The sequence below is a fragment of the Amblyomma maculatum genome, chromosome 4 (assembly GCF_055883805.1).
Source record: "Amblyomma maculatum isolate TAMU_Amacu chromosome 4, ASM5588380v1, whole genome shotgun sequence".
Lineage (NCBI taxonomy): Eukaryota > Metazoa > Arthropoda > Arachnida > Ixodida > Ixodidae > Amblyomma > Amblyomma maculatum.
This window is the reverse complement of record NC_139347.1, coordinates 51,167,933-51,188,229: the sequence shown is the minus strand read 5'-3', so window position 1 is coordinate 51,188,229 and position 20,297 is coordinate 51,167,933. Positions and strand designations below refer to the sequence as shown.

The 20,297-nt window shown below is 45.4% G+C and overlaps 1 protein-coding gene across 5 annotated transcripts in view; it reads left to right on the top strand.

The window, feature by feature from the left end:
- LOC146190984 (uncharacterized) overlaps nucleotides 1–20,297 on the top strand; it is a 49,702-nt gene that overhangs the window by 2,525 nt on the left and 26,880 nt on the right. The window contains exon 1 of one of the 5 annotated variants that reach the window (XM_084601400.1): nucleotides 2,978–3,734. The exons of 2 other annotated variants lie outside the window; for them this stretch is intronic. The gene's annotated coding sequence lies outside the window, so the exon portion shown is untranslated. Of the gene's footprint in view, nucleotides 1–2,977; nucleotides 3,735–4,757; nucleotides 4,923–20,297 lie in introns of those variants that run through there. 2 more of the 5 variants (XM_084601401.1, XM_084601399.1) reach the window with 2 other exon arrangements.

Below are 20,297 nucleotides of genomic sequence, written 5' to 3'. Positions count from 1 at the left end.
CATCTTTTTTGCCGTAGACAGTGATGCTATGGCAGAGTACAATATATGAGATTTTACGTTCTCAAGCGGCTCGGATGCTTAGGGATACCGTAGTGGAGGGCTCCGATTTTACTTCGACCACCTGGATTTCTCCAACACGTGCAGGCATTGTACAGAACACGGGCGCATTTCGCTTCCGTGGAAAAGCGGCTGCCGCGGCAAACACACGCACTCCGGCTGAGCCGCCACAGCGGGTTTTTAAGTCACGGCAACGCATCATCAGTAGGCGGTGCGTCTGGACCAAGCTTTCTGCGCTACTCTTTACCTCAGTGTCGGTTTCGTACAGGAAAAAGCATGGAATTTCCTCGCACTGTAGGGCTTTGGACAGTCACCTTTTTTTTTTTGCTTCAAAAAAGTATGGCATCACCTTGCCCACGGCTTCGAACTGCCCATTGGAAAACTATACTACTCAATTGCTATAATAAAAACATTAATCAGTGGGTTTTGGTTGATTACTTATATATTTAAAAGAGCTGCGGCAAACTGTGTCCGCCTCGGCTTGTTCCTGCAAATATTTTCTCTTCCGAAATCACTATATTTAGGAATTTTTGAAAGTGTTTGCTGGAGCATCCGGTATATTGCATGTATAGCAGAACATTCGACGAACGCGACTGTTCATTTTTAAGTTTATTTCGCCACCTGATGTTTTTTTTCATCGGGGTAGCGTTACAACAATGGAGTGTCATGATTTCATTAACTTGGTGTGTGTGTGTGTGTGTGTGTGTGTGTGTGTGTGTGTGTGTGTGTGTGTGTGTGTGTGTGTGTGTGTGTGTGTGTGTGTGTGTGTGTGTGTGTGTGTGTGTGTGTGTGTGTGTGTGTGTGTGTGTGTGTGTGTGTGTGTGTGTGTGTGTGTGTGTGTGTGTGTGTGTGTGTGTGTGTGTGTGTGTGTGTGTGTTGGTTGGTTGGTTGGTTGGTTGGTTGGTTTGTGGGGTTTAACGTCCCAAAGCAACTCAGGCTATGAGAGACGCCGTAGTGGAGGACTCCGGAAATTTCGACCACCTGGGGTTCTTTAACGTGCACTGACATCGCACAGCACACGGGCGCCTTGCTTTTCGCCTCCATCTAAAAGCTGCCGCCGAGGCCGGGATTCGATCTCGCGTCCTTGGGAACAGTAGCCGAGCGCCGTATCCACTGCGCCACCCCGGCGGGGTTGTGTGTGTGTGTGTGTGTGTGTGTGTGTGTGTGTGTGTGTGTGTGTGTGTGTGTGTGTGTGTGTGTGTGTGTGTGTGTGTGTGTGTGTGTGTGTGTGTGTGTGTGTGTGTGTGTGTGTGTGTGTGTGTGTGTGTGTGTGTGTGTGTGTGTGTGTGTGTGTGTGTGTGTGTGTGTGTGTGTGTGTGTGTGTGTGTGTGTGTGTGTGTGTGTGTGTGTGTGTGTGTGTGTGTGTGTGTGTGTGTGTGTGTGTGTGTGTGTGTGTGTGTGTGTGTGTGAGAGAGAGAGAGAGAGAGAGAGAGAGAGAGAGAGAGAGAGAGAGAGAGAGATTCTAGGGCGAGCAATGGACGCTGCACCTGCAGATAGCCCAGGGCTACTGAGTATATGGTCACGCTGCCATTCGACCGTCGCTCGGTGGTCTAGACATCGAAGACTTTCCGAGCCAAGCTCGCGCCATCCGATTCCAAACGCTGGATGCTTGAAGAGATCGTACTCCAAAGCCACCTCTAGGAGGGCACCCTCAAGTACACATGCGCAAGACAGAAGCGCCATAGGAGGGCACACTTGGCGGAAGGGAAAAACAATCCTGGGTGCATTGTTATGGATCCAGAGCGGCGAGAAGTTCCCGCGAGGAAAGGCGCGCATTCTTTCTTATATCAAGGTGAAGCAATATAATCGGTTTTCCCATTTTTAACTTCTGAGTCACGATAATCATAGGAAAAAGTAATGTTTGCAAATCTCGTTAGCGCTTGAGCCATAACCATCGCAGCGGGTACGCAGATCACCTCTTTTGTGTAGGCCGAATGGAAAGGGGGAAACACTCAGGCATTGTCTCTCTAGGGAGCATTGCATATACACGCAACAGATGGAATAAAAAAAGCAACACCGACGATACCATTTACTTCGCGGAGTTTGCTTAATTCGCACAGAGCCAAGCACATGACGCTCTCTCCGTCACAATGACCGATGCGCTTGCTCGTTCCCTCTTCTATTTCCAGTCTTCTTCGTTCTGGCGCCGATGCACTGAGAAATCGATGTCGCGTGATATTGTTTGAAATCCAGAAGGCTACACTTTCTGAATCACGCAATTATTTGGAAAAGAGCACATTAAAAACTCTCTATATCACTAATTTCAGCATTATAAAGTCACAGTAGGCATGTTATATTTAGGTCTACGGCGTTACATACTTATCTTACATTGATCCTGAGGCAAGACTGCAGAAACGTGCTCTCAGACGAGTCGATTTCGCAGAGTACAGAGCTCAAGCTGGACATCATTCTTTTTCTTTGTCGTGCAAAAAATTGCGTGACTAAAAGGTTAACAAAGAGCGTTCTGCAAACTTTTGTTCTCGATTTTATTCTGGTTATTTCGGTTTCCTGAATTTCTTTGAATTCTTTGAATTAAGTCGCACACGACATACGCTTAAATTAAGCCTAAAGAGAAAAAAATACGCTTATACTGTTTGCTTTGGCATGACTCAACCTCATCACTCAACAGTGATCGATGAAAATACTATAATCCGTCAAGAAGGTAATCTTTAAAAATGGTTTTGGGCTCGACATAAATAGTATTATAGTAGGACAGCTACATAGTTGCAGTTCAAAAACGTATCACCATCAGTATGCATCACAAACAGACGTAAGTTATACACACCACAACGCGTTCACTAGGTGTCCCTCTAACACGCTCGAATCAGCATACCCTTCGTGGCCTATATGTGAGCTGTGTGCCCGCTTGGCGTGCAGAGGACCTCAGTTCGATCGCCAATGCTGACCAATTTACGTTACTGAATTCTATTTATCGGCCGTCCCACTCGTAGCAATATTTGATTTGGTTTGGTTCATCGGATATAACTTCCCAAAGCAATTCAGGCTATGATAGACGCCGTATGGAAGGGTTGAGGAAGTTTCGACCCCCTGAAATTCTTCAACGGGCACTGACATCGCGCAACACACGGGAGCCTAGCTTTTCGCCTCCATCGAAAAGCGGCCGCCAAGACAGGGATTCGAACACGCATCTTGGGCACAGCAGCCGAGAGCCCTAATCACTGCACCACAACGGCGGAGTCGTCGCGGCATTTATCGGAACCATCTAGTATTGACCACGCCAACTGCGACATCAACGCGAGAGGTTTTCGCGAAATATTGAGGTGGTGAGGTTTTCGTAATAAAAAGGAGCTTAGGTGGACACTATTGGTTCGGAGCAAGGTAGTGCAAGCAAACGACGTCATTGTGTAGCGCGAAGTCATTCCTCCGAATGAAAGGAGCATGTTGCACGAGCACGTCAAACGGGCTAAAAACAGTTAGCCGCGCAAAGTATTTCAGCAGAGTGTTTGCTTTTGCTGACATTTCCGAGCTTTTGCATTTCAGTGCAGTTTAGAAACGTTTGCGCGCTGTCGGAGCGCTCGGTTCTGTAACCACCGGTGCGTCATTCGTGCGACGCAGCTGCTTCGTCGTCACCGCGCTGCGTCGCTGCCGTCTCGCTAGGCTAGGCTAAATACCGGCCGTTGTTTATCGCACGACGTCAAGGACACTCACAAACGCAAGTATGATCCACGACCTCTCGCGCGCTCCCTTCCATGCGCACAGTTTGTCGCTGAGCCTAGTGGAGAACGTGCGGTCGCGCCCGGGTTGGAGGCTCCGGGAAACCCGAAGGAATATTTGTACACTACAGTCTGCATCACGCTCAGTGAGGCAACCGCGCTGCGCTCAGCCGATCACCGCGTCGGGTAATTCGATTGTTCCTCATGAGTGCGTCGGGCGTCGGAAGCCGCAGTTTTTCTCGCTTACTAACTGACATCATAAACAAAAGTGACTTTCATTTTCTTGCCGAAAGGCAGCGTTATGCTGAAACTGTACTTTGTTGCAGTCCTATAACCATGCTAAAAGTGTGTTCGCCTCCACACGTTTTATTATAATGTTAGTAAACGTTATTCTCTGTTGGTGTTTCGTTTCTTTCTTTGGCCGCATAATAAGTGATATCTTTTTACATGGAAGGCGGATACACTGTATAATTATTTGTTACTGGCGCGTAGGTACGCTATTTCTGCACTAAGTGCATGGGCACAAACTAGCAAATTGGTAAGGGCGCAGTTGCTTTTGTCACCTTTTTTTGCATACGTGTTCTAAAGTGAATAAAATGAATTTGCGTTCAGCGCTTTGCCCCATTAAAACCTCTGTCTATTCTTTTTACACGCCCGCATTTCAACTTGTCGATATGGACTTTGGTGGCCTCCAAAGACAAAGCATGCGTTGGTCCAATTTTGGGACGACGTATTTGCAAACAATGCGCAACAATGAGATGCTTCCGACGCCTGCGTCGTTTCCATGGTGATTTTTCCAACTTGCTCCACTGGGTAATTGAATGTCCAGTGACGGCTGCCAACGATCATATCCGCGGCACTACGCGACACGAGTGTAGCTTTCACTCAGGGAATGCACTGCGCGATACGGTTTCGTTGGGGCGATTCCACGTCTCTTATCTAGGAGCGTGAGAACTGATAGGAGCAGTTCGCGTCACGGAGATCTCTCATGTTGACGGCCTCCTTCAATAACTCGGATGGGGCGCCGACGTAGAGAACGTTGAGTCGGCGCAGCAGCCGCTGCTGCACGCAACTGCGCGAGAGGGCGCCGCGGGAGGCGTCGCGTTGCCAGTCGTTTCCGAGACGGCGATCTGCGCGGTACTCAGCTGACGGCGTGTCACGTGCGGGACGCCCCTCGACGCTGCTAACAAGGTCTGTGCTGACGGCTCGTTGTGTGACGCGCGCAAAAAGCGCTCGCTTTATTTTAGATCTCACTGCAATCGAACTGCGGATCGCAGCGGGTGGCGCATTGTGGTTCAAGGGATGACCGCGGCGAGCCACAAATCTTCCTACATGTTTCAGACACGTGCTTTCGGTGTTTGGCGCGCTGTCGAGCTGGCTTTTGAGGAGGCGTTTTGTGGCTCGGTGGTCGGCGGCGCGTATTCGCATCGTCCTTTTGCGGAGCCGTGGCTGCTGCTTAATGGCAGACAAGGCCAACTAATAGGGCGCGCGTTAGAGGCTAAGAAGCGAAATTATAAAATGGCCACGGCATAAGCGTGAAGGCTTGAAAAGGCAGCAAGCAGTCGCGGAGCGCGCAGATGTGCGCCAGTGTGAATCTGCGAAGCCGCGCGTATACTTGTGGCGCGTACATGTTGAGAGCGAAGTTGTGAGCCTAGTTGACGCGGCGTTGCCGGTTTGTCTGCGAAGGGCCGCGATCACGCAGCCAGGATTGTGACTAATTCATGATTCCTTGCGCATATGTGCGTGAGAATTACTCAAACATCTGCATCACCTGGCTTCCAGCCTTAAGCGTTCTGATTCTAATATGTGTGTCACCTTCTTACTTCTCGTGCAAAGCTAATCCTCTATAAGGTCTCCTTCCAGACTACTTTGCCCGCCATCCTGTACTATCGCAGCTATGTGACAACATTCGCGGCTTTAAGCTGGTTTGAAAGCCGACTGTAATCCGTCTGGTTAAGCACTTAATTAGGTGACCTGCTATCACAAATCAGCGCGAAGATGTTTCTGACCACCTCGTTAAGACGTCTTTTAGAGGCGCACTGCATTTCGGGAGCTTGATCATCGCTTTGCGTGCGCACGACTTCCACGAAGCTGGCGAACTTATAACCACAATTCGTACATGCAGTCGCATTCAGCATTACGAACGCAATACATGTGGTCGATTCTTTCATTAAGGATCAGTGGTAGCTCTGTACACGTTAAAGTTTACGTACCTGCCTTGCAGACGAAAGGAGAAGTGTTAATCCTGGCGTACCATCTAACTCCAGCAATAGAAAACGGCTACGGGGAATAATTCTTAAGTTAATGACCAGAAATTAGTTAGCCAGCCTAAACGTCAACATTACCGACCCGATTTCTGATGTCTGCCAATACCAGTATAGCAGCCCTATTCATACCTCAAAAATCATGTATTTTAAAAAAGTGGTAAGCTTCTCTGAAGCGCCTAATGCAAACCAAATGTAATCAAGGTTTTAAAAGGCGGAGTTTCCGAGACCAGTAAACGAAACAAAGGGTGTAAATAACCGCGTGGCGTGTCTGCAATATTTTGTCATTTAATTAGTAAAGTCTAGTTAGCTTAGAAGTTGTAGATCGCCTCGAAAAACAGCTAACTGCAATGATGGCGCCAGGGTACCATTTACCCAGGTATATTTGCTGTCCTTACGTCAGCAGACGCTGGCGCACATCTGCCATTTAGTCCACACACAACGCCCCATCGATAGAGCGGTCCACAGAAAGGGGCATTTTGTTTTCTGAGACGCGCCTTCAGACGCTGAAGCAACACCGCCGTCACGTGGAAGCTTTTCTGCAGTGCGAGCTATGTTTTATTGTCTTGGTGCGTACATTTGTACCAGGTGTTTTTCAAGACGGTTTACAGCTTCTGAATTGGCACTTGGTTTCTGAAGCCGATTTTTTACTTAATGTTTGACTACTTACTCCTTAACAACTGACATCCCAGGTCGAGAAAAACACGCCGGATATGCCATGCCACTCTCAACAGTATACTGAACAGGTTTCACAAAACTAGGACATTCTTTCTGTTTAACATGGCTCATTGCATTTAGTTAAACGATCAGTATATAGTGGACCCCTGCGAACCTTTAGGGAAGTGGAAGGTTTGTTAGTTATTTCGACCCGCTGGGGACTCTGACGCTGCAGCCGCGTCCATTTCGGCGACTACGTGCTCAGCTGTTCTGAAACGCAAGAAAGGGAGGTCAGAGCACGTATAAACCATTTGGCAATAGAAAGGTGCATTTTTCGCCTCTGTTAGATATGTATTCATGTACACTTGTACAAACGCTTTTCGTGTCTAGCTGGATAAGGCGGATTTATTCTTCAACGGGTGCAAAAGGAACCTCCTCATTTTTTCCCAGCCCTTTCAGATTTCACTGACGTTTACCGTCGCTGATCATATACGGGTAAAGTCACATAAGACATGACGTTTTAGCCTCATGTAGGAAGCACTGTATCGAAAGAAGAACGCGCTGGATAAGCACTGAAAAAATCTACGTGGTGGCAGTTGAATGTATAAGGGCTATGGGAGACCGTTCACTTAATTTCGGGTGTGTTGAGTTATCTGCATGTCCCTCGAGCAATGTTTCTTCCGAAGTGGTGCGTTATGCGCCTTTGCCTCGCAATACCCAAAGGAGTTAATTGCTGACACTCTTGAGATGCCTGACAACCTCACGCTGCACCTTATGGCGGCAGAAAAGTTTTTACAGGCATTTGCAGCCATACGACCGCTCCAATATGCGCTGTACGTCTGCTTCTTCTGGGGCCAATAGAGGTAAAATTAGGCTTCCCGAGATTGTATACTCTGTGTCTCTCTTGTCGAAGACTGCTATGACAATGGTTTAGGTAACCACCGGCATGTTTCCATTGTTACGACCTTCCCCAGTTAATGAAAAGAGCATGCCAGCTAATGAGTGAAATTATATTCTAGACTAATATATGCAAAATTTTCTGTGTCACGCCGCTTTCCTCACTGACGACTCTAAGCATAACGTTACATATGTATTCTGGTCTGCTGCCGGATTATAGGCCAAAACTATTTGATGCACGCCTGGTGATTGGATCGATCTTCCACAGGAATCCCTGCAACGTTCCTCGAGTGATGCACGCTCACAGACTGCCTTTCTTTTTCGGCAGTGCTTGAGAGCTGGAGGAATGTCCTTCTTAGCAAATTTGCTGCTCCGAGCACTTCCGTTTTCCTTTAGGCTTCGTATAATGCCAGTGCTCTGTTCCACTGACCAATGGGGTATATAGGGCATTGCTTGCACTCTATAAAGGCATAGCAAAATCGGCCCTTAGTGGACATATAACATTTTTCACACTTACCGTTATGCTGTTAACAATGGCCCGTTTAGATTGCCAAGCTCCGATCCATGAGCCCCTCTTGCCGCAACGGAGTAACAGCATTTACCATTGGCGTTTCCATCAGCTTACGGCAACATATGTGCCGCTCTTGCACTACATAATTCCACACCTACTCTCATCGCCTCCGTCCTGGGTAAAAGGAAGCACTCACTAGACACTGCCACTGTTCGTGCTACGCCTTGGTGTCGTAAGGTTGTAACGAGAGGCAGTGGGAGGAAATTGGTCCCCGATATTCAAGTGCGCTTAGGTATTTGTTTGTTATGTGCCTGTGTAATGGTGGTTGCTAGTATAAGAACAGGGATAACACGCGAATAATAGGCCGAGGTTTATGACCGCTTTCTACTCCGGAATGTACAAAAGAGCCACTTGGATTCGTATCTCGGGCTAACCTGCTGGCTGCTGTTTTATTGCTTGCAGCCAGCGCATAGCTTTCGTAAAGGCGTTCGCCTCATGTGGCTCTACTTTTCGTGGCCCTATAGCATACAGTCGCATTTTTTGCTTTTTGTGACGGTTGACTAAGTTGCTGAGGCGTTTATTTATTTATTTATTTTTTTTTTGCAATCTCATGAGGTTCCAGTTTATCATTTGCCGACTTATTTTGATCTTTTCACTCCTGCGATTGGTTGATGAGTTCCAAGAAGTTGGTTGGTTTGATTTTTGGGTTTAACGTCCCAAAGCAACTCAGGCTATGAGAGACGCCGTAGTGAAGGACTCCGGAAATTTCGACCACCTGGGGTTCTTCAACGTGCACTGAAGAAGTAGTCATCTGTTAGCGGTGTGTTCGGTGCTACCTTGAGTGATCGTCTGAAAGGCTTCACCTTTTGATAGCGCAGTCGCCATACATGCGATGCATTACGACTTACTTGTTCTTTTTGAAGTATACAATCGAAAAGCAGTAAAAAAAGAAGCCTGTAAATTTCAGCGCTACAACCGGTCGCTCAACACCGCCTCTCTCTGATGTCACTGATGAATGAGGCTATTAGGCTTGCAGATACCACTGATGTGCGCAGCACCATTCAATTCAAACACTCAAAACAGCCTAGCGTTCCACTGTCGCTCAATCACCACTCAATAACCAGAATAACACCGCAGGCTTTGACGCCGCGGACGCGTCCCTTTCCTTGCATACTTTACGGGGATGCAACTCTCGATTTTAGCCCATTCGTCGCCTGAGTTCAAGCTCGTGGCGACGTCGTCAGGTTCTTCCGATTACTGCTATAGCCGACCCATAATTCTGTTCCACGCTGGCAAGCGACTGAGTGACGCAACGTAGAAGCGATATCAGCCGTGCACCTTAATGTTGACATTGTAAAAGCGCACAGCTTCGGATGACGCGAAACCTCCAAACACTGAAAAAAAAAAAAAAAATTGCTTGCTCTCACGTATGATTACATACCTCCTGCAAAAGCATTTTTTCAATACGCTTAGATGATGTCCTATCTTGTGCGAATTGAGTGAATAAGCCTTCATGAGTAGAGGCGCTCTGATCTTAAAACCAACTGATCCCCCCCCCCCCCCCCCCCCAAGGCAACTGATTTACTTTGAAGAAGGCAATAGCGCATCCCTCCCCCATTTCCTCGCGTGGTGAGGCAGCAGGCTCTGCTGAAGCTGAGCTGGGAAAATTATTTTCCCGCGCATTTAGTAAAGCATGATTCTTTGGTCGCATACATATATAAGCCCTGGATGAGTCCTCCCGTGAATATATATTTGGATACTGAGAAAATGAAACGAAGCTTGTGAATCGCGCAAGATGTTGCTACTTTACTTTCTTGCTTTGGGTTTCTATTATTATCAGCCATAAATACAGCTTAAGTGTTGGTGTTTTTTTACAGGCAGTTGCCAATAGTCGCATATTTAAAAAGAAACTCTCATCAGGCACCACAGATTGTTTTCTATCGTAAGACAGCCTCTTCGCGCATTGTTTACAAGGGTGCTAAAACATTTCCCAGGCATTTGTGAATGGAAAATCTAATTTTCAACGACACATGTAAATCAAATTGTAATTTGTAAGGTGTAGCGTGCCGAAGAATTTATACTGCGATGAGTTCTTTAAGGCCTAGGGTGGGCTTAGGGTGGCCGCCATCTTGGGTGGCTAGGGTGGCAACCCACCATGGTGAACACTGCTTCAGGGGTGGCTAGGGTGGCAACTCATCATAATGAACACTGCTCCGGACTTAGCGAAATTCGAACTCAAGCCCTTGGTGGTCACGTGACAGACCCGGACAAACCGGCCCGAAATCGCCAAACGTGAGAAGTAAGAGCTAACGCTCTTAAAAAACGCACTATATACTGAGGCGGCACTCATCCGACGAAAGCGGCATCGAGCCATAGGGACTGGGTTAATCATCTAACATTTTTATTGTGAACGCATTCCTTGCCTCATGAGTGGCGTGGTATGCATGGTATGCATGAGGACATGTGGCATAGGCACTCTGTCTAAACGCTGAGGCAAACATCACCTGTTGTAACGGCAATGTCAAGGGTCGATTGCGGCATCACACCAAACTCGCTTAATGTGTGCAGTAGGGCTAATACTCTAAAAATTATGTTCACGCGAGGGCCCGAACCACCATATGTCCGTGTCCTAGCTAGCGCGCTAGCCACTACCCTACGCCGACTTTTTTTATTTATTGTATAGCAAAACATCTGAAAAGGAGAAACCCGAACAGCTCATGCCTCAAATCTCCGGGACGCATAATGCGAGTCCGCTATGCTCCAGTACACCCCATCGTCCCAAAACTCGAAATTCCAGGAGGGACACACGCGTATTGAGATACGGTATTTAAAGGCGGCTCTTCCGGGGCAGCATATACTCTCCGCACCAAAGCGCACTGCTCTCTGTATAAAGACATTGATGATCGTGGAGATTCAGCATGACGGTCCATTATGCAGCTCTTCCACAAACGTAATAATCCCATCAAGATCGTTAGATCAAAAGGCGCAGCTTATTTTTCTCAACAGGAAAAAAACGAATACTGGAAGCTGTGATCTCAATGTCCTTCCTAAGCGTTCGCTGTAATATCCCCCAGAAGAACAAAACATCACGGCACAGAAAACAAAAATAGTGATCAATGGCGTGGCGCCTTACACACGCGGCAATTCACCGCATATGGCACAAACATCTTCTTGGCGTGAAGCAATGCGCCTTGACAGGCAGCGCTGGTGTCTCCAATTGAAAAACAGACGTTTTTGCAGCAGGTTGAATGCACGTGCGCTTAACGCTCTTTAAAACGCTAGTAGGGCCATTTTTTTAACCTACACCAGCTACACTAGTGTAGCAAACCACCATTGGAGGTATTGGAAATCTGCTACACCGGTGTAGCTGGTGTAGGGTAAAAAAATGGCCCTAGTATCAGAAAGCCTTGATAGGGCAGGGGATTCTATGGTACAGGAACAAATACTCAGTAAGGCCTTGAGTCCTCTGCCTTCTGGATAGGCTATACAGGCAATGTAAAAAAAAAAACGCGCACCGAGAAAATTGAAGGTGTCCGCAACTTCCTTAACAAGGAATCCTCACACAGTCCATTCACGACCCTGCCCAGCCGGTGTGAATAGATAAGCCAAGTGAGCACTTAGATGCCGAATAAGCACCGGTAGTAAAAAATATTCGGGAAAGAGAAAATGTGAAACATTTCTCTTTCGCAAATACAAGTGGACAAGGCCAAGTGGACAAGTGGACAAGGTCTACTTTGCTAACTCCACAGGAAGGAACAGGTTGTTACGACGCATCAGCTCCCGTTAAACGCACCACGCGAAGGCTGGAATATTCTGTATATTACATGCACCTTCTTTCTCCCCCAATGCAGAAAGAGCCTTCGGGAGGTAAGCAAGCTTTGCAAACAAGAACGTTTTGCAGACTTGTGCCCCAGGAAACACCTTTAGTTCCCGACACGTCCAAGCCTATAAGTTTGTCGCCTCATGTCCAATGTTTCTGAATCCTAATATGCACCACTGCTGTCAACCTCGTACAGATGAACCTCTAGGTAGTGTAGGGAGCCACAACCCCAAATTATGCTGCCAAAACGATTTGGCCTCGAACGCCATTGAGCCAACCAAAATTATTTGGATTTGTCCAAATTAAGAGCGGGACCTGGTATCTCGAAGAACTGTTCAGTCAAATGTAAAGCCTCGAATACACTTTTTTTGCAAGAACAAAAGGGGCGATGTCATCAGCATAAGCCAAAATCTTTGTTTCACAATGACCAAAGGAGAGACCACATTATATATAAAACCTACGTGCGCCCACAGCTAGAATACGCATCGTCGATTTGGGATCCATACCACACAACACTCGTCAACAAGCTTGAAGCCGTGCAAAATCGTTCAGTCCGTTTCATTTTTAACAACTATCATCGAACAGCCAGTGTAACACAAACTAAGACCAGAGTAAATTTATCGTCACTATCAATCCGTAGGAAGATCACTCGTTTATGTTTATTTCACAAAATATATTACCATAATCCAACTCTTTCCTCTATGGGGGTCCGCCCGCCTGTGTTTATTTCCTCTCGTCGTGATTATATTCATAAAGTCAGCATACCCCATTGTCAAACATCGACACGTTTATATGCTTTCTTCATTCAGACAAGTAACGAATGGAATAACCTGCCTTCAGCTTGTACATCCATAAGAGAGACAACGCCATTTAAAAACGCGGTAACTAACCTGATACTCTAGACGCTACCTCCCGTTCAATTGCTTTTATGAGTTCTTTGGCGTTTTTGTTCGTTTGCTTCGCTCTTTGGTGTTCGAATACCGTGTTCCTTATCTGATTGCTTATATCATTGTTGTTTACCAATGTAGTAATTTTTGCCCCTCCCCTCTGAAATGTATATGTATATATACCCTGAGGGTAAAATGAATAAATAAATAAACCGCATTGTTAATAATGCTGGCATAAAATGGTTCAAGGAAAACTTTGGCGAACCGATTATTTCAGTAGAGTATGTTTGGCTACCTCGTGGTTAACAGTTGGCATTCTATAGAACTCTTTATATAACCTCAGTCGTTTAGGGACGTCTAACGAGCCAAACCAAACGAAATATCAAACCTTTTAGCATATCCGTATAGCAAAATATCAACAATGCTTACATGATCCAAGGGCTGCATTATGCGTACGGCAACAAAGAACCTTACCAAAAAGTTCACAATCTGCTTACAGAGGCAAATCGTAAGACACCCTTCAAGAGCCTTCAACCGATTAGTGTGTGATTTTTGTTATTAATATAGTGTGCCCCTAATAGAAAGTGCGAGCAGAAAACCGGCATCATAAGATGCCTGGAAAACCTCCAGCAAAAGAGGTGCAAGGCAAGGCGAAAACATTTTATAGAACTCAGTAGTATCATCCGGTGATTTCTGACCCTGAAGTTAGAAAATAGCTGGTTTAATCCCGATCAATGTCATAGTTGCGCCCACTGCAGCACGGTGCTCATCGTCAAGTCGAGGAATAACCTAGAGCAGGTAGCTGCAATCTGATCTCCCATTTTGGCTTCTACAGCTCCCCAAGAGCTTCCGATAATAGTCCAAGAAAGAATCGAGAATTCCAGATGTATCGCTCTTCGTTCAGCCAGCATATTGAATTTCCAATAATTCTTTCGCAAGAGGAGCCTGCATTTCATCACTCAGGGCACGTCGAGATAGTTGTTGGTCGAGGAACCTCTAGACCTTATTAAGGTCCGGTTATATTTCTCGGTTTCAAAGTTTAGAAGCTCTGCTCTAATGTTATCGGTTTCCCCTGCAAAGGCATTAGGGCTAATTCTTTCCAGTTCATGTAATTGAATTACTGTACGCCCTAGCTCGCGAAGGTGATGCCTCTTTAGGACGACGGCGGTTTTTGCTAACGATTCAATGACGACTTCCCGCGAACGTGTCCATAATTTTCCTCGTCCAGCGTAAAGACGCTGGAGGGCGTTGAGGGAAGAAAGTTGACTAACAACAAAGGTAAAGGACGTACTTAATTTAAAAAATAACAATGCAAAAAAAAAACGAAATAAATGCGAGAAATATGAACACAAAAACTAAAAATAAAACAAGATAAAACTGCAAAACAAAGGTTAAACGTCAGCAAAGAAAAATGTGAAGAAAACAGCAATAAAAAATAAAGAATACTGACAACAACAAAAAAAAACTGAAGTGAAATACATTTGTATACATCATAAACGCAACGAAATGCTGAACGAGCTCATGACAGAATTGAGCCAGGAATGCACGAATTAAATTTAATTATATTGGTTTATAGGAAAGGAAAGGATGCAGTATCAGTTAAGGGCCTCTCACACTAGCGCGACACGGCTCTGATTTGGTCTGCCAACAGAGCGTCTTCCTGATGTCTGCGTCTATGTCACACTGCGGTTTTACTGTAAATGTTTGTTGACAAGTACAACACAAGCGAGCGACAAGTGATTTAAAAAGCTTATCGCAAAAAAAAAAAAAAAAAAATATGTATATATATATATATATATATATATATATATATATATATATATATATATATATATATATATATATATATATATATATATATCTGCGCACTTAACAAAGCACTTTCCCCAGCCTTTAGAATCGCCGGTGGTGGTGGAAGTGAGAGCAGCGAGCGAAGCACACACTTGCAATCTACCACGATCCGTTAAGAAACTTGCCCGGCTGCAAAAAACTACACAGGTTGTTCTAATGGTTATTCTGTGAAAAGAAGCAGGTACTTCACTATCGAGCCTGTCATGCCTACGCCAGACAAACGCATAGTACTTGAACTGTTATGGGTGTGACGCCGCTTGGGTGCCAGCCACTAAAAGTGTTCTCAAGAGTGTTGAAAAGCCATACAGGGCCCATTGTCAGTGTCTTAAATTCAAGGAAGCCCCATCCTAGTTCTAGCGATAATGCCAGCAGCCACCAGCAGGACGTGGAAATGGCTACCCTTCAATGCCGTTTCCCTGAAAACGCTACTGACCACTGCCCAGAAAATTATCAGCTTAAGCATAGAATCAAAAAAGATATGCACAAGAAAGAGTGGAAATGTGCCGCTCATTGATGTGAGCTAACTAGTGGCGGTGCTTGTGCACATCAAAGTGGTAGACTTCAGCTTTGAATCTATCTAGTCTAAATAGTGAAATTTCAGTTAAACATGACGTCCAATTATGAAGTGTAGAAACAAGCATTCCATTTGCTGCTAGTCTGTTTCAAATTGTTTCTCAGCTCATATGTGTTATTTTAAGCACCTGTACATGTTTTGGCTGTTTGTCATGAATTGTCAGAGGCGTGCGTAGTCAGCAAAGCATTTGAACTTTTATGCCAGGAAACGAAAATTGCTATTATTAATTGCGTTTGAGCCTAGATACATGCTCCAAAACATAATTCGAGTGCTCCAAAACTCTCATTTCATTGCTCCAAACCTGCTCCAAAAATGGGTTTATTACTGCTCTCTGAGCTGCTCCAAAAAGACAAACCTGATTCCATCCTTGTCTATTATACGTCTGCCATACAAACCCGTTTGATCGTCATTGAACTCGATCTGCAATCTGCATTCAACTCAGTGCATATCGAGGTTGTCACACCGCAACTTTCAAGTGCAATCGAGCATGCTTGGCTCGAAGCCGCTTCCTCAAGTGCTCTTGGGTTTTTAAGCACATTCGAGAGCGGGCATCGACAGCATCGACGCCGCCTAACGCGCACGAAGAAAACTTCACAATGGTCATTCAAAACGCCCGTATAGCACCGGATGCGTCAAACCTTGAAAACCTCAATGCAGGTCGGGTTCAATGAGGGACGCAAATTTTTGTGTGACACAGGTATTAGTTAACCGTGTTTGTTTTATTTTCTGAAGTGTTCTTGGCCACCAGTCCGCCACAGTGTACAGGGGGCCAGGGAAGACTCCAGCTGCAAAGAAGCAGCCTTTGCCTTGGCCACCTCCATTTTCTTGTAAATCGACCGAAATAAATTAAATGAAAGACACTTCAACCCGGCGCACTCAACATCACGGGGTAGCCGAATGGCAAAGGAGAATGTCGTCACTGTCGCGTTCTTGTCAAGCGAATTACACTAACTGGCCGAAAGCTTTTTCTTTTTTTCTTTTTTTTTTTTTCTGCGCTGAAATTGCACAGTGGGACACCAACCATTTAACAGCAAATGGTGCAATGCAGCACTGAGCTTTAAGTGCAGTTTATGCGAGCCACCATGAATAAAAAGCACGCGCCAGAATCCTCCATGCAAAAAGCAAGAAAGCACGAACCGCGAACACACGTACGCAGTGACACTTCCGCGGCATCAGCAAAAGCAAAGTCGAAGTCAAAAGCATCTTCTTCATCCGAAATAAACATAGCGCCCGAATGCAAATACGTGAACACTGCGTCTGTCTCGAAATGAAGTAAGCAAGTTCGTGTTTTCTTTTTTGGCAGAAGGGCACACAAAGTCTACTGGGAAGGCTGTGTAGATTCTGTCCGCTGATTTCTTCAAAAAATGTCAAGCTGCACTCCTCTTTATGAAAAATTGCAGCTCAACACAACAAAAAGCTGAACGGAGACAAGCTGACACACAGGCGCTGATATTCTTTTTTGCATCTCCACTAGTGTGCCAATTTGTCGCCGTTTCTTTTTTTTTTTTTTCTTTTTTTGCCCGCATCTTTACCTAAATTCAATTTCTCTCAGGAAGCAAGCACCTGAGGGAAGTATAATTGCATGTTCGCGCAGGCATTGGAGCAGGCAAGCACGCACTTCACTGCGTAATCCATGCTTTTATCAAGCTGTGCCGTACCAGCCCGCCCAGCCATCTGCGCTTACCTATCTACCTATCAGGAACCCTCATTGCAAAATCGAAAGCTAGGGATGAATACATGCATATCTCCTATTTCAAATACAATAACACGGTAAAATGGCTCATAACTCACAGAAATAATGAAGGCCCGTTGCCTTTCTCAGTGATTCAAAAAGCACTCGTACAAGGCTGCGTAACAAACTAGATTCGTTACAAGTAGACGAGTCATCAGAAAATGGAGACAAGTGTTTTTCGGAGTCAGTACAAGAACTGTCAGTGGTGTTTGTACGGAAGCACTCATTCACTTATAAAAAACGATAAGCGTTTTCGTTGCTACCCCATTGAATATGTTTTTTTTTTTTTCTACACAAGTACATTTCAATGAACGCGCAGAACGTGAGCACAGTAACATTAAATAGCAGCGCCCGCAAAAACTATAGATAGCAAGCAAACCTGGGGACTGCTTAGCATTAGCGTAACTCTAACAACAAACGAATAAAAATCACGCAAATGGTCGTCATTTGATGTTATTACAGTAATTAAATTATTCACTTGTTTTTCGCAACATGAAAAAAAGTGTACTCACGGTTTTCGCGTATCCCAATCCAAGACACGGGAAGATACCTATAGCATAGCGAACGAGTGACCATGGCGGACGCTGTTGCATTTCGTGGCATGGTTGAGAAATATTCCAGGGTGGCTTCGAAGCTGCAGTCACTATACACACGACGCACACACTTTAATGTAAGTATCTGACGCAACTCAGACCTCGGTAATAATTCGATACACTCGATTTAGAATTTTTCAATTCCTTCTTCTTTTCTTCGCTTTTATAACCCCTCATCAGCGCGCGCACATCTCTGTCTTCCCTGGAAGTGAACAGGCCTAAATCATCATTGCTCCGTTACTTAATTGCTTGCTCTGCGAAAATGCGCATCGAAATATCTAAACAGGTGGCCTCTACGGTAGCATTAGACATCCATCCATTGATAGCAATAAGTACATCTTGGGCGGACAAAGTTTTTCTATATAAAAAGAAGCACTGCATAAGAGCGTATACATACGTGCACGAAACGACACAGGTCATCACGGGTAAGTATACTGGCAAGCTAGGTCGCTAGGTCATGATGTCGTTCCCTATCCAAGGCTCGTTTTTTCCCGGCCGTCCTTGTTTTGTCACCGGACCCTTCCTTGTTTTGGAGACAGTGCCTGGTATTGGCAGAAACATGCCAGAAACACAGTGAATACCAAACAATCATTTCGCGCAGTGTGCATTTCAATGCCCTGTATTTGTCTTCTTTTTTTTTATTGCTGTTGTTAATCTGATTTTCCTAGCAAGTGCATAATTACGCGATGTTGTGTTTGAGTGTGTGTGATCTGAAAGCATTGTGAATTCTGTTTTGTGCATAAGTGCCTGTTTGTTTTTGTCTTCCACCCATGCCAAGACAGGGGCAGTAACCCCGTCAAGCTACTAGTACAGTAGCTTTTTGTTCCTGCCCTAGTATTTTTTGTACAAAATACTGAATACTGAATAAAGGATTTGGATTTGGAATGCAAGCCACTTGCGCAAGTGTGTGCCGCGCATAAGTCTCACTTGTTGACTGGGGGCGAACGAACGGCTGACCGCGACAATGCATCGGACACTCCTGTCTATCTTTATCGGCGCTGCTCTAGTCACTCGCCAAATGAACTGGGCGTTGGGTTAGCGCCACATTAGAGCACTTGCTGCTGAAAACTAAGTCTTTTCATGCACGTCGCAGTGCGTAGCTCACACTTGTCTAAAACGGTGCAGTGGTGCTGGGCAGAGCAAGTAAAGTTAAATTGTAAAGAAGGTATTTAGTTTCGCTAAAAACACAGTCGAACTTGTATTATTGAACAGTTATAACAATATTGAAATGTGAAGATACCATGGTAATAACCAAAACTCTTTTATAACCACTGGTTATACAAAAAAAATAATGAACTTCAAGTCAATTAATTACAGCAACTTAGCTCGCAATGTTGATTTCGTTGCAGGAACAAGCCCATATCTGTCGGCTTTTACTGGTTCGTGATGTAATTAGTTCACATCTGGGTGGAGGGTGCCTAATTTCTAAATACTGGAGTGCTGGACTTTTAGGAAGAATGACATCACAAGGGGCTCTATCGCTTGTGAGGAGTTTTACTCACGAAATTTGTCTAACTGTCCTAACAGTCCAATCCGCTGTAACCCATTTCAGACAAACTCTTCACCACTAGCTCCGTTCACTTCCAACCCGCCCTTTCGAAGGGACAAGGTGTTTTCGCAAGGCACGTTTCATCGGCCAGCCAACCCGACTGAAAAATGTACCAAAGTAGGAATGCAAGTGTAGCAGCGCTCACTGCGCCACTTGTTGGGCAAAAAGCACAAGGTTTTAAAATCTAATTCCCTTCGCGGACAACGTGCCCTGCAGGCGTCGCTACGTTCCGAACTTCTAACAGTTTCTTCGCGTTCTGTATAACCACGCTGGCTACGTTGCAAACACCGCGGCGGTAGCCGCTGCGCCTGTCGATTCCAGGCGTTGTGCCCAGGTTGAAAGGAATTCATTTGTTCGCACAGCAAGCTTTGTTCAACTTTTGTCCCAGGTGGTTCCCGATATCTTTCATTCTTTTTTTTTTTCTTTTTTTATTGAAGTAGGGGGTCGCATATTGCACCAACAGTAGCGGGAACGCAGGCTATCGCGCTTCAGGATGCTGCGCGATTTTCTGAACGTTTGGCTCCCGCGTGTCAGGTTAGTTCGGTTGGCACAATACGGGTCGCGAGCCACACACGAACAGCGGCTAGAGAGATTAACTTCGTTTTGACATTTTTCTTTCACAAAAACGTGGTATAGTTCAAATTCACATGCCATAGAGTTTTCTCGGTATCAACGCTATATGGGCGCTCCACCCCACTGCCAAACGTACTAACGGCACTTTGACCTTTTGCTTTGACAAAAGGATAGTATGGTTCAAATTCAGGTGCTGAAAAGTTTTCTGGATACAAACAAATATCAGTGTCTCGAGGCGGGAAGCCTGGCGATGGCGTGTACTTATACCGAGTGTATCAACGAACGCTTTCAAAAATTGCTAAAGATATTGAGTTCGAAGTAGAATTACTCTCTAGCACGGGGGTTGTTATTTAGTGCAAAAGCTCTTCTACTTGCGTAACGATTTACGTATCGTTAACTAAATATATTTAGGTTAACGCATTTGCGTGGTTAGTGCCGAAAGGGAAATCGAACCCACATACAACACGATGCTTGCTATGTCAGTTCATTGAACGAAGAAAACCTCATTTTCTAAAGCCCGCTAGCGCAAGGATATCCGGCGGTTTTTCTTTTCTTTTTTCTTTTTCTCTTCTGAAGAAAACAAGAAATGAAACTAAACGCATGAAACGCGCAGGAAGCTCGGAGGGAACGGCATATCCGCTACTGATGTGTTAGGGTT